Here is a 13,292-nt window from a genome sequence, read left to right as displayed (position 1 = left end):
GAAGGATTAAATAGAGAGGTGGGGAATTCACTGGGGTTATGGCAGGAAAATCATGACAAGGGCAATGAAGAAATCTCTCTGACTAGTATGCTACCTTGCAAATACTTTCAAAAACAAAAACATTTTGACCTTTCAAAGTTGCATTGTATTATAAGAAAAAGTAAATGCTTTTCGAAAGAAATGTGCAACTAAAAGGGTATTTTGTAAAAGGATGTTTGAAAATATTTTTGTCATAATTTTGTTTCTGAAAATGGGATATGTCACCATAGTAACTCTCAAATCTGCATAATTTAAAATTGGGAATAGAATTTTAAAATGTTTAAAATTTTCCACATGAAAACTTCAGTGGATTAGGAACCTATTTATTAAAAATATGAAAATTAAATACTTTTCTAATTAGTTTGTAAAATAAAGCAAACTATGAAACTAAAAGACAAAGTTTTATTTAAGTTCAATTACCTAATTAGCTACTAAGTTGAGTAACCATCATATCAAGATTTTAGAGGTTTTTAATTATAATTCAAATGCGATCTCTTCTACATTATATGTACATGCAAAGAATTTCATGTTTATTTTGCTATTTAATAAAAATCTATATTATTCTGAAGTGGTTTATTTTGTGAACTTGGCCCTTTCTTTTAAAGAGCTCTGAAAAGTGTTTATTTTTAGTACCTAAGATGGAAAAATATTATATAGGGATATATCCCAAATTATCAACAGAAATAATCAGAAAGTACAACTTAGCAATTCAGTAATATAAATAGTGATTCAAAAAGTTTATAGGATCCAGGTTAGGTTACAACAAAATATTGGGTGGGGGAAAGGATCAGAAATTAATGACTAAATTAAAATTCTGCATTAGGATTTCCAGAATCTTGGCAATCTTCTTTTCCCAGACTTGAGAAACCACTTTTAAAAAAAATATGCAAAGTTGAATTGTGCCATCAAACTTCAGGGAATAGGTCTTGGGAGGATGGTGGTGAAAGGAGGGTTGTGGGAAGGGCATGGACCAAAAAGGTCCATTCGTTAAAATTAGCACATGTACAGAATTTCAGAGGGAATAAACCACAGATAAAATCTGTTAGGATCCTGCAAGATCTGACACAGATGTATTAGATAGAATATTTAATCATTGCATTCCAACCCTGAGATGATTGCTATACTTGGGTATACTCAGGTAATTTGTGGCAGAACCTAAGGGTGTATTTTTTAATAGGTAATGAAAACAAATACTGGCAAGGCATAGAGCTATTCTTTGAATAGCTTTTTCCAACAAAACAAGCAGTTAGGTAGTGTATTATATAGAATGCAGGACCTGAAGTTAGGAAGACTACTCTTCTTGAATTCTGATTTGACCTCAATCACTTCCTAACCAGGTGATCCTGCAAAAATCACTTAACACTTTGCCATACTTTTCTCATCTGTACCTCATCTCACTCTTCCTGAAGGACATGGCAAATCACATCCATATATTTGCCATGAAAACCCCAAATTGGGTCACCAAGACTCCTACATTACTAAAAAAAATGATGATTTGATCCAGCTACCCTCTGGCCTACACACTAAAAAATATGATTAATCTCTACCATCAATTTTCTTTATTTTTAATTCTCATTAAATAAAAATAACATTGGTCATATAAACTTATGCATTAAAAACAGACAACAATTATGAATATACTGATGTTATTTGTTCTTCCTTCTTGAAGATGACCAATTATATCAGGAAGGTAATATCATGACTTGCAAGTGAATTGGATTTAATTGAACACACAAAGCTGCACAAAGTCACAAATCTCCCTCCCTCCTCTACAGTTAGCTGGGTCTAATGGCAAGATATAAATCAGGACAACTTAATTTATATATATGGAAATTAGGATAGAAATAGAGTGATAAAGATGTGACCAAAGGAAGTTCATTAGTAGCAACTAAAATGTAATTGGGTAACTAATATTTAAACAGCAGTGATATAATGATGATCAGGTTAATAATATTTGGAAAACACTAGATTAGGGAAGGGAATGAGTTCTTTATTGAAATAATAAGTATTCAAAAAGAAAAATTGAATTATGCAAATGGAATTGGAAAAATTATATTTTACAATGAAAAATACAAAATAATCTTAGATTTTCATGTTGCAGAGCAATTGGTGAGTTGATTCAAGTCAACAGAGTTTCTTCACCAGCAGCTCTCTACACTAAGAAATCACAGATTAAAATCACAGTAAAACAAACAATGTAACAGAAATAAACTCTAACTCTTCAGTTTATCCCTTCCTGCCCCTGCCATGGAGAAGCTTATAGAAGTATGTAAACCAAAGTAGCATCTTCAGCAAATTTGTTACTATAGAGACATGATAAAACACCATCGTCATCTCATTATTCCTGTTCTTCATTTCTCCCTTTTCTTATTCTCCTAATCATTTACAAGTCTCAGACCCGGTATAATACTGGAAATAGCTGTTGATATAGACTTAAAACTACTATGGTTTCTGATATTAACTTCACTCAAATAAAATATTCTTTTTTTTGTTCTTAATCAATCATATAAATGTGACCAATTTTTAATCTAGGCCCATGAGTTTATCATATGATGAATTCCCAGTACAGAAACTCCCTTTATGGATGCTGATAGGCTAAGTATTTGTAATTTATAGTTTAGACACTTGCATAATACATGAAGAGGTTAAATGATGATCACATAATAAGCATATGTGTAAGAGATAGTATATACCTTGTACATATATTCATTAGGACCCATTTTCCTAATTCCAAAGCTTGCTTCCTACCCCCAAAGGAAACTGCTTCTCTTTTTTTTTAAATTTCTAAATCAGATCCTAAATCCATTATTTCTATAAAAATGAAGTATGTTTCTTTCCTTTTGAAGTACAGATATTATGAGTTGCCTGGTTGACATAGTGATTGTGTTTAATTGAGTGGAAATGCTTATTTAAGGCTTTCCCTCTTATGTATACACCAAAAAAAGATCTGATGAGAGGAATATTCCATATATATAATAAATAAGCAGAATGTCGACACAGAAATAATGTTAGATAGGAAGAAATAAAGAAAATCTGTTCTCTTATTAAGTCTGCAAAGAAATACATACTGCAATATATGAAATCATCATAAAAGAATGGTTGTTAGGACAATTTTCTGCAAGTTTTTATGATGTCTATAAAAGAAGGCCTTTTAGAATGCATATTTGCTGAGTGTTCCATTCCCACTCAGTTAATTTATAAATTTTCACAGTAGAGTTTCATGATATGCCTTGATTTTAATACCAATATCTCCAGTACTGAACAAATTAACCTACTTATCCCCCTTCTCAACCCTTTATCTACAAGGCCCACTCCAATTGGGTAATATAACATAAAGAAATGGATTTATTTACACTGAATAACAAAGGATATCAAAGGAACAGGAATACTATGTAAAGCAAACATAAAAACAAATATCTGATAAAGCAAATAATAAGTTATTCTCATACCTAACAATGTAATTATGAAAGACAATCAACTCTCTTAAATACACCCAATATATGAATATAGGCTTGCATGTCTCACTGCCTGAATTGAAAGCAATTATTCAGTTCTCAGATCTTCTCCACAGCACTCCTTGAAGGTGATTTCACCTCACTGAAAATTTATAGCATTTTTCAGATTCATATATCTTTAAAACTATTCAGAGAAATAACTAGATTAGAAGCTTTCCTTACCAAGTTTTAAATCCAGGCATCTCGGGCATTGGAATGCTGCTGTTCTATGTGACTGATGCTCTCTTTTAAACAATGGGCAAAGGTTAGATGGGTTTAGTAAAACACTGTAAGATAATCACCATCTAAGGTAATTTTAACTCGGCTAAAATCAATGGTGAAAATGGGAACTTCAGCCTGTATTGTATCCACTTCTACTTTATGGGTAATTTTTCATCTGCCTTGACTCTACTTCTCACTACCATCCACCATCCACTAACATGGCCTCAGCCTCCCATAAGTAAATCCATAGCATCAGAAACTAGAGAATGGTAACACTCTCCTCCAACTCTAACGCCCCCACTTTTCAGCAACATAGATTTTTAGAATCTGAAAGGTTTAATCTTTGCTGAGGGTAGAAAGGTATACTAATTCATTACTGAAAGTACTTCAACTCTTCTGGAAATCAATACAAAATAAAGCAAGGAAAGTTACTAAATGGATCATGCCCTTTGATTCAGATATCTTAATACTAGAACTATATATGCCAAGGTGGTTACTCTCATAATTTAAAAATATGAATAGAAGCATTATCTATAATAGCAAAAAGTGGAAAACAAAATAAGTATCCAACAATTAGGGAATGGTTAAACAAATTGTGGTATTTGCATATAAAGAAATATTACTATTCAGTAAGGAATAATGGATAATTATTGGTATGGGTAAATAATAGTAATATGAATAACAGATAAATCATTGGTAATTTGTATGAAGCAATACAAAGTAAAGAAACCAAAGTCAAAAGAACAATTAACTTCAACAATGTAAATAAAGTTAACATGGAGTGGCAACAAAACTCTGGCAAAACACAAGGTACAAGGTTACTACACGTTGCCATATTTAAAGGATACAAATCTCTTCTCTGGGATTAGTCAACTGTAAAGGTAGAATTTGGGAAATATGTGTTTTAGCAAAACAAAATTATCAGGACTTTTTAAAACTGAAAAGCTTAATCTCAGTGTGTTTGTCCATGAACCGAGATGTGCCATGCTATAAAGATAATTTTTAGTTACAGGTCTAATAAGCATCGATAATTCTCTTCAAGTCACAAAGGTTCTAATAGTAATAAAAAATTCTTTTCCATTATTTTTGAAGCTACTGTAAAAAGTAAGCAAACAAGTCAAGTTAACAAAGGACTAGGTATTCCTGTCACCCAGAAGCAAAGACATGCAGTCACAGATGTAGAGCTAGTAGGTACACTGAATGATGTGTATCCAATGATCTACAAATTTGTTTGACCTAACACCTCTATGAGGTGAGAGACAGAGAGACAGAGATGGGGAGAGAGAGAGAGAAATACTCCAACACATATATTTTTATAAATGATTTTTTTCAGTTGTATCTGTGTCTTCATGACCCTATTTGGGGTTTTCTAGGCCCAAACCTCCCTCCAAAAGTGCTACAGAGTCCAGTCTTAATATCAAGTTCAAAGTCAGGAAATAGTAGAGAAAAAAATTAAGCATATAAACATGCAAAAAAAAAATCCACCATAAAGATTTATTGTGAGGGCAGGAAAACTCAAGGTACATAATCCAAAAAAGAGAATGATTCTAAAACATCTATAAGCAATGCTTCAGAGAAAAACAGAACTTCAGCACAAACTCAAATAGAATTCCTGGAAGAGAAAAGGTCACATAGGAGTTAAAAATATTTTCATGAAAAGAAATGAAGAAAATGGAAAAGGTGGGGGAGGAAAAGAAATGAGAGCTATAGAATAAATAACTAGAAAGGGACCTCACAAGAGGTACAAAACCTTGGCCAAGCAACAAACCCTCTGATAATTAGAATAGAATAGAAGCCAATGATTTCAGAAGTCAACAAGAAATATTAAAACAAAAATCAAAAGGCTGAAAAAAAGGGAAGAAAAATGTAAAGTACCTTAGAGTAAAAAGTAATCTAAAAACTGATAAAGGAGAAAAAAAATTTAAGAATCACTAGATTTCATCTCCAGTGAAAGAACTGATAGAGTCTGAATGTAAATTTAAACATCATTTTTTCTTTAATTTAAAAAAATTAAAAATTTTTACATGTAGTCAGGAAGAAAATAAAATACTAAATCATGAAAAATAATTGCTGGACTTTCCTAATGTGATGATCAAAAAGAAAAAGAGCCTAGAAATTCTATTTTGATAAACCTTTTTTTTTTCTTTTGGTTTTTTGCAAGGCAATGGGGTTAAGTGGCTTTCCCAGGACCACACAGCTAGGTAATTATTAAGTGTCTTGAGGCCGGATTTCAATTCAGTTACTCCTGACTCCAGGGTGGTGCTCTATTCACTGCACCACCTAGCCACCCCTATTTCAATAAATCTTAAAAGAAACCAGAAGGTCAAGAGGAAAGAGAAGGACTTCTACTTGGGCTCCTCATAAAAGAAGCTTCAAGATGAAAAACTCCCAGAAACATCATAACCAAAAAAGCCAAACTTCTAAAAAATACTGCAAGCAGCAAGAATTCAAGTACTAAGGATCTACATTTAAGATCACACACAATTTAGCAGCTAGCACTATGAATGAATGGAAATCCTAGATTATGATATTCAAGAAAGCAAATGATATAGGTTTACAATCAAGAATAATTTACCCAGGAAAACTATATTTTAATGAAATAGAGTATTTTCAAGAGGACTTTATAATGAAAAGGCCAGAGATACACAGAAACTTTGAATTTCAAATATAGTAGGAAAGATATGAATTAACAATGATAAAGGATACTTTATTAAAGATTAATAATGGAGATATGTCACATATGTCCCTCTCAGAATTCTATTTTTATAAGGGTTCATAGAGGGAACCCAATTAGACAAGGCTTAGGAACCCAATTAGACAAAGTCTTGATGGTCTTAAGAAAAGAATGAAAAAAAGAAAAGAGAATGGAAGAGGAATATACTGGGGGAAGGGGGTTGGGAAAAATATCTCCCACAATCCGAGTGTACAAGTAGATATCTATACCAATAGGATGGAGGAGCAAGCTGACACTTGAATCACATTCTTATCTGAACTGGACAAAAAAAAAAGTGATACATAATATGGTTGGGTAAAGAAATACTTTTCAGTCAATAGGGAAATAATAGGGAAATGAGAAAAGGGGAAAGGGATATTAGAGGGAGGGAAGTTTAAGGGAGGGATTAGTTCTAAGCAAAATAAACTCTAAAGATATACAAGATGATTCTTTTGGAGGTGTCAAAGGATGAGAATCTTAGAGGATGTCTATAAATTGGTAAATGGATGAACATGTTATAATAAATCAATGTAATGGAAGACTATTGTCCTGAACTCTAATCAACAACAAGACTAACCATGATTCCAAAGGACTAATGACAAAACATGCTACCCAACTCTTGAGAGAGGACTTTTAGAAGGAAGAATGAGACAACTGATTTTTGTATATAGCTAATGTGGAAATTTGTTTTGATTGATCATTCATGTTTATAATTTTTTTTCCTCTTTTGTTTTCAATTGAGAAGGAAAGTTGAGGTAGGAAGATGAGAAGGCAGATTTTGGCTAATGAAAACAAATAAATATATTTTATATAAATATTTTATCTGTTTTCTAATTATATACAGTAGTATTTCTACCAATCATTTTTTTTTGCAAGGTTTTCAGTTTTACAATTCTTCCATCCCCTCTCGCCCGCAACAGAAGGCAATCTGATATGGCCTTTACATTTGAACGTGATAACATACATCAATACTGAATATGTTGTGAGAGACGAATCAGATCCAAAAGGAAGAAATAAAACATTAGAAATAGCAAAATTAAGACAACTTTCAAAAATTGAAGATAATAAGCTATGGTCTACATTTAAAATCCAAGTTCTTTCTCTAAATACAGATGATATTCTCCATCAGAGATCCTCTAAAATCATCCCTGATTATTGCATTAATGGAATAAGCTAGTACATCAAGATTGATCACCCCACCATGTTGTTGTTAAGGTGTATAATGTTCTTCTGGTTCTGCTTATCTCACTCAGCATCAATTCATGCAAGTCTTTCCAGGCTTTTCTGAAATCTGGTCCCTCAGGATTTCTTATAAAACAATAGTACTCTATCACATAAATATACATATACCACAATTTGTTCAGTTGTTCCCAAACTGATGGGTATTCCCTCAATTTCCAATTCTTGCTATTAGAAACAGAGGTGCTATGGATATTTTTGTACATATGGGCAAATGAAATTTTTTTTTATTTTTATTTTGTTTTTTTTTGCAAGGCAATGGAGTTAAGTGACTTGTCCAAGGTCACATATTTGGTGTCTGAGGCCACATTTTAACTCAGGTCCTCCTGACTCCAGGGCTGGTGCTCTATACATTGAATCACCTAGCTGCCCCAAAATAAAATATTTTTTAAAAAATGACAATAAATTTCATTATGCCGGGTAACAGAAAGGTGAGAACAAAAGACTATACCTGTAGTAACATTTTTTGTACCAGTACTCCTAGGAGGTAGAATCAAAAGCAGAAAACCCACTTGACTACTGGATTTAAAAGGATCCTCTTAGCTACAATCCAAGGGCTCTTAGCTTTTCATTTTATAGACAAGGGAACAAAGGTTCAGAGAATTTAGGTGACTTGTCCAAGGACAAGTTCTTGTCCTTGGCCTCCTTTGCAAATTCTAAAGAATGACAGGGAGAAAGCAGATGAAGGTCGTCCTGAAAGGCAAGAGAGGAGTCAACAAGTAAATCTACCAGGCACCCAGTTGAAATGTTCATACTCTTCACATATGTCCTTTAGATCACAGGAGTGATGTTCATATTAAAATTCAGGGCTTTTGGCATTTAGTCCAATAATGTTCCCCCATCATACCACTCTCATAAATTGATTTAGAGACTGTGTTGCTTTGGCCATCAATAGAATTATTCCTTAGCTTTTTCATAAAGTCACTGTTCAGTTTGGGTGAAGATAAACTAAAGCTGCAGATAAGCGTGTTTTGTTTGAATGAATTTCCACGTAATATATCAGGTGTATTTGAGAAATAAAGAGATGACAATAAAAAGTGGCAATATTTTAAAATCTTAAATCAAATCTACAATTTAAAAAAAAAGATTTCTTAGTTGAAATTTTAATTATTATTATTATTATTATTACATTTTTAAAGTAAGGAGCATAAGCAGATGAAATGTCAAGTCATAGTAAAGCTCAGAATCCTCTTTAGCAGCAGTAATAGGCAAAAGTCCAGAGCCCTACTTCTCATATCCAGCTCCTACTCTCTCAACACAAAGGGCGTTTATCATTCCTTGGATTTGTACCTCAGATTCAAACCTAAGTACAAGTTTCCCCCAGAAAAGAAACTAATATCAAAGAACACTAATGTCTTCCTGAACCAAAAACTAACACTTTAACTACAAAACAAATTGTCTCACTATTAATCTTAAAGATATTAATTTTAAGAGGGAAAATAAAATTCTTACACTTAAGTTCAAAAGCATCAACTTCAGAAGTACAAGAAGGTAAGTATAGCTAGAAAGCAGTTCATCTAAAAAATATCTAAGAGTTTTACTTAACAGTAAGAGACAAAAGTATCATTTTTGGCAGTCAAAAAAAAAAAAAACCCCACAAACCACAAACAAAGCTATCTTACACTTCATTAAGAGACAGTTTCCAGGAAAAAGTAGATGATAGTACAATCATACTCTGTCATGATCAGAAACATTTGGAGAGGGGTAGCTAGATGGCATAGTAGAGAGAATATAGGCCCTGGAGTCAGGAGGACCTGGACCTGAGTTCAAGTTTAGATTCAGAAACTTGATACTTACTTACTAGCTGTGGCTTACTAGCTTGGGCAGGCCACTTAATTTTTTTGTCTCATAAACCTCCCCCCCCCAAAAAAGGAAAATGAAATGAAGTATTGTTTATTTCTGATTGCTGTTGTTCATTTTTCATTCTCAAAGACCAGTGATAATGATGGCTTGACTTGTAAGTGAATTGAATTTAAATGATACAGGGTTACACAAAGCCATCAGACTTCTCTAGGGTCATGAGAAGTCACCGGCAAGATGACTGGCAATGGATAGAGTGGGAGATCTTGGCCTTACTTCTGACCAAATTACTCATTTAAGTACTATTTAAGAATGACACTGGGGTTTCCAAAAGAAGGATGTGAAGGGTCTCAAATTTATCTAAGTTGGTTGAAGAAACTGGACATACCAGAAAAGAAGACTCAAGAAGCACATGCTAACTGAAGGAGTATCATGTGGACTACTCCTGATGTGGCTCAAAGGCCAGAACAAGGAACAATGAATAAAAGTTACAAAAAGGCAAATTTAGGCTTCATGTCAAGAAAAAAATCCTAACAGTGACAGCTATTGGAAATAGAAAGGGCTGCTCTTTCAGAGGTAGTAGGTCACTTTTGAAGTTCTTCAGAAAAAAGTTGCTTGACCATTTGAAGGCTATGTTATAATGGGAATTCCGTTTTTAACTATAGGTTAGACTTTATGGATTATTCTGAAAATCATCAATTTTATGATCCTGTTTGTCCTTGGTCCCTTTTGCAAACCCTCTAAAGAATGACAGGGAGAAAGCAGATGAAGGTGATCCTGGCAGGCAAGGGAGAAATCAACATTTAAATCTACCAGTCACCCCAGCTGGAATGTTCTACCACCTCACATCTGCCTTTTAGACCTTGCTCCCTTCAAAGTTCAGTTCCTCTTCTACTTCCTATGTGAGGCCTTTCCTGATATCCTAGCTGCTGTCTCCCTGCTAAAATAAAATTCTATTTATATATCTCCACAAGGACTGTTACATTTTTGTCTTATTATCTCAGTAAACTATCAGTATCTAGCTCAAAGATTTAATAAATGCTTATTAATGGATGATAATTTGAATATAAGAATTAGGAAAATGAGTAATCACACCAAGGTTGGAAAAGGTTAGTTTATGAGACACACTAAAACCAATGGAGTTCCAACTCTCTTTGGCTAAGGCTCAATGTGATCCTAACACTTGACAGACACAATCTGCCTAAGGCACACACAAGTGACCTGCTCAGTACAGCAAGCTCTTGGACCAGGTCCTAGAGTGTTGTAGTCCTTTAGCTCAGTTCTTCCAGGAGTTTTTACACAACTGGTATAAAAGGCCTAGCCTAGATATGTTGAAGGTTGTCAGAAGCCTTTTCCTAAGCTCCAACTTTCTGCAGGTAGCATGCCCTATGAATTCCAGATTTGTTGACTAGTAAAGGGAAGTTGTATTTTATATCCCTTTACTTCTTGAAATACATACAAATGTGTATGTATAGATACACACACACACACACACACACACACACACATATATATGCATGTATATATGCATTTAATATTCATTATTAGTTTTAACTTGGATTTAATGTATATGAACACCTGTGACATTATGGAAAATAACAATAACAATAAAATAAACTCCTTGAAATAAGCTAAATTTACCCACAGCTCAAAATATCCAAGGTTACCCACAGCAAGTGTCAAAGAAAGGATTTGAATCTAGGTCTTCTTGATTCTGAGCCTGTTCCTAAGGCTTAATGCCTTCATTGGGGAAAAGGCATACATATTCAGGAATATATCTCTGAATATATCTCAAGATACAAATTCAGAAATGAATACAATATAAAAACAAAAGACATCAATAAAAATCAAACAATAAGAAAAACTGATACATTCTGAGTTTTCAAGATTTATGTGATTACCATCACACCAATAGTCTCATGTTCTGTATCTTAGAGTAACTCAGCCAATTACTTCATTTTGCAGATGAGAAGGCTAGAACACAGGGAGTTGAAATGACTTCCTGATGTCTCAAAGGTGATTTGTGTAAAAAAATAAAGACTAGAATCAAGGTCTCATGACTTTTAGATTGTTGTTTATGCCATGCTCTAGCTGATGAATGGACTTTTGTCTAATGGTTAGTAGTGTGAGTCAAAGGATTATAGCTTTAGTGCTGAAAGAAAACATTAAGGACATCAGGTACAATTTCCTCCTTTTATACGTGAGGAAAATGATCCAGAGAACAAAATAATTTGCTCATAGTATCACAGTTGGGATTTAAATTCAGTGCCCCCCCCCCCACTCCCAAAACCAGAGTTTTTTTTTTTTTTTTAACTCATACTTCACAGATCTTTGAATTCCCTCCTATACAGGTATTCCCTCCAGGAACAAAGATCATAGTCACTCTTGGAATGTTCCTGTAGCTGAAAAGTTCCTCCCTCTAAAGTTGGTCTTATAAATTTCTCCACATAAATAGGATAATGTCAGACATGCAGTCCATCATTATCATGCCTGTACTTAAGAAGGGCATAATCCCTGGAAGACTTAAAATCAGTGATTTGGTATTATGGGAATATGGTTAGTCTCCTCCATAAAGGAGAATCTATAAACAATGATGGCCAAAACAGAGTTACTTTTATAGAGTTACAGAAAGAATAGCTTACTTGCCATAGTCCATAGATTTACTAGATTTAAGTATAAAAAAGCTGAAATTACCAATGAACGAAGAACTTGCTTTCTGAATTCTAGTCCATTAACTGCCCTCAGATCTCACCTCCTCCATAAAGTCTGGAGCAGTGACAGTGTTCTTTTCCAGATGCGTAACCTCTACACTTCTGGTTTTCAAATGTTAAACTGCACATGTAAAACACACACCAAAAAATGATACGGTTTCCCTTGCTCTATTTGGGCACACCCCATAAAGAATGGAAATGGGCCCAGAATACCAGGGGCCTAAATCAGACATGGACCTCCGACATCCAGCTACACTGGGAGTCTCAAAGCGTCCTAAATGTCCCAATGGCACCCAATCCCCCAGGGGCAGCGCCCCTCCTTGGTAAGTGGGGGCACCTCCACCAGCTCGGACTGGGTGAAGATGCAGAAAACGCGGAGGACCACGTTTGTCCGGTGTGTCTAAACATCTGCAAAACCGGTGAGTAGGATATTAAAGGCTGGAAATGGAGAACAGCAATCCAGAGAAAGCTGCAGCCGGAAGACCCTGACTTAGCAGCTAGAGTTGAGCATCTTAGCACCATGTCTGGCATAGTGCAAGTACCTAATGAATGCTCCTGAGTGATTCCCTAGCCCTGCAGTCCAGGTCCATTCAAAAATACCACATCCAGGAGGAGAAGACCTCCGGGGATAGCGCAGGTGAGCGCAGGTGAGCGCCAATCACTTACCCTCCTGACCCTCCCCAGCCCCAGGTCCCGGAGCAGCTATCTCCTCCTTAGCGACTACGCGGGAGCGTCGGTGACAACCACCCGGAAGTGTCCGCAACCATTTCCGGGGTCACGCCCGAGCGGCGGGAAATCCTCCCCTTAGAATTCCAAAAGTAGTGGGACCTGCCGGTGGCGACTTCTCTGCTTGCGTTTCCGCTCTGAAAGCTCAGCTTTGGTAGCCAGACTTGGAAAGGTAACGGGGGTCTCCTTGACAAGTATCCACCTAGTTTCTAAAAGCGGCGTTTACGCCCCCTGGAGGCTCGGCGACCCCCGCCGGGGGGGGGGACAGTGTAAGGAAGTTTCCTCCCCCATTCCCCAGGAATGGTAGCGCCCATCCCCCCCGGGCCCTCCAGCCGTGGTAGGAGCCAG

General features: G+C 35.2%; 2 protein-coding genes across 6 annotated transcripts in view; one reads left to right on the top strand and one right to left on the bottom strand.

Annotated features, from left to right (window-relative positions):
- The window catches only part of KIAA0825 (KIAA0825 ortholog), a 547,976-nt gene extending 534,961 nt beyond the window's left edge, over positions 1-13,015 (bottom strand). For 2 of the 3 annotated variants that reach the window (XM_074206877.1, XM_074206875.1), the window contains exon 1: positions 12,885-13,013. The gene's annotated coding sequence lies outside the window, so the exon portion shown is untranslated. Of the gene's footprint in view, positions 1-12,884 lie in introns of all 3 variants that reach the window. The other variant, XM_074206876.1, reaches the window with a different exon arrangement.
- SLF1 (SMC5-SMC6 complex localization factor 1) overlaps positions 13,003-13,292 on the top strand; it is a 124,479-nt gene continuing 124,189 nt past the window's right edge. For all 3 annotated transcript variants that reach the window (XM_074206881.1, XM_074206879.1, XM_074206882.1), the window contains exon 1: positions 13,003-13,116. The gene's annotated coding sequence lies outside the window, so the exon portion shown is untranslated. The remainder of the gene's footprint in view (positions 13,117-13,292) is intronic.

The sequence above is a fragment of the Macrotis lagotis genome, chromosome X (genome assembly GCF_037893015.1).
Source record: "Macrotis lagotis isolate mMagLag1 chromosome X, bilby.v1.9.chrom.fasta, whole genome shotgun sequence".
Taxonomy (NCBI): Eukaryota; Metazoa; Chordata; class Mammalia; order Peramelemorphia; family Peramelidae; genus Macrotis; species Macrotis lagotis.
This window is presented reverse-complemented; position numbering and strand designations above follow the sequence as displayed.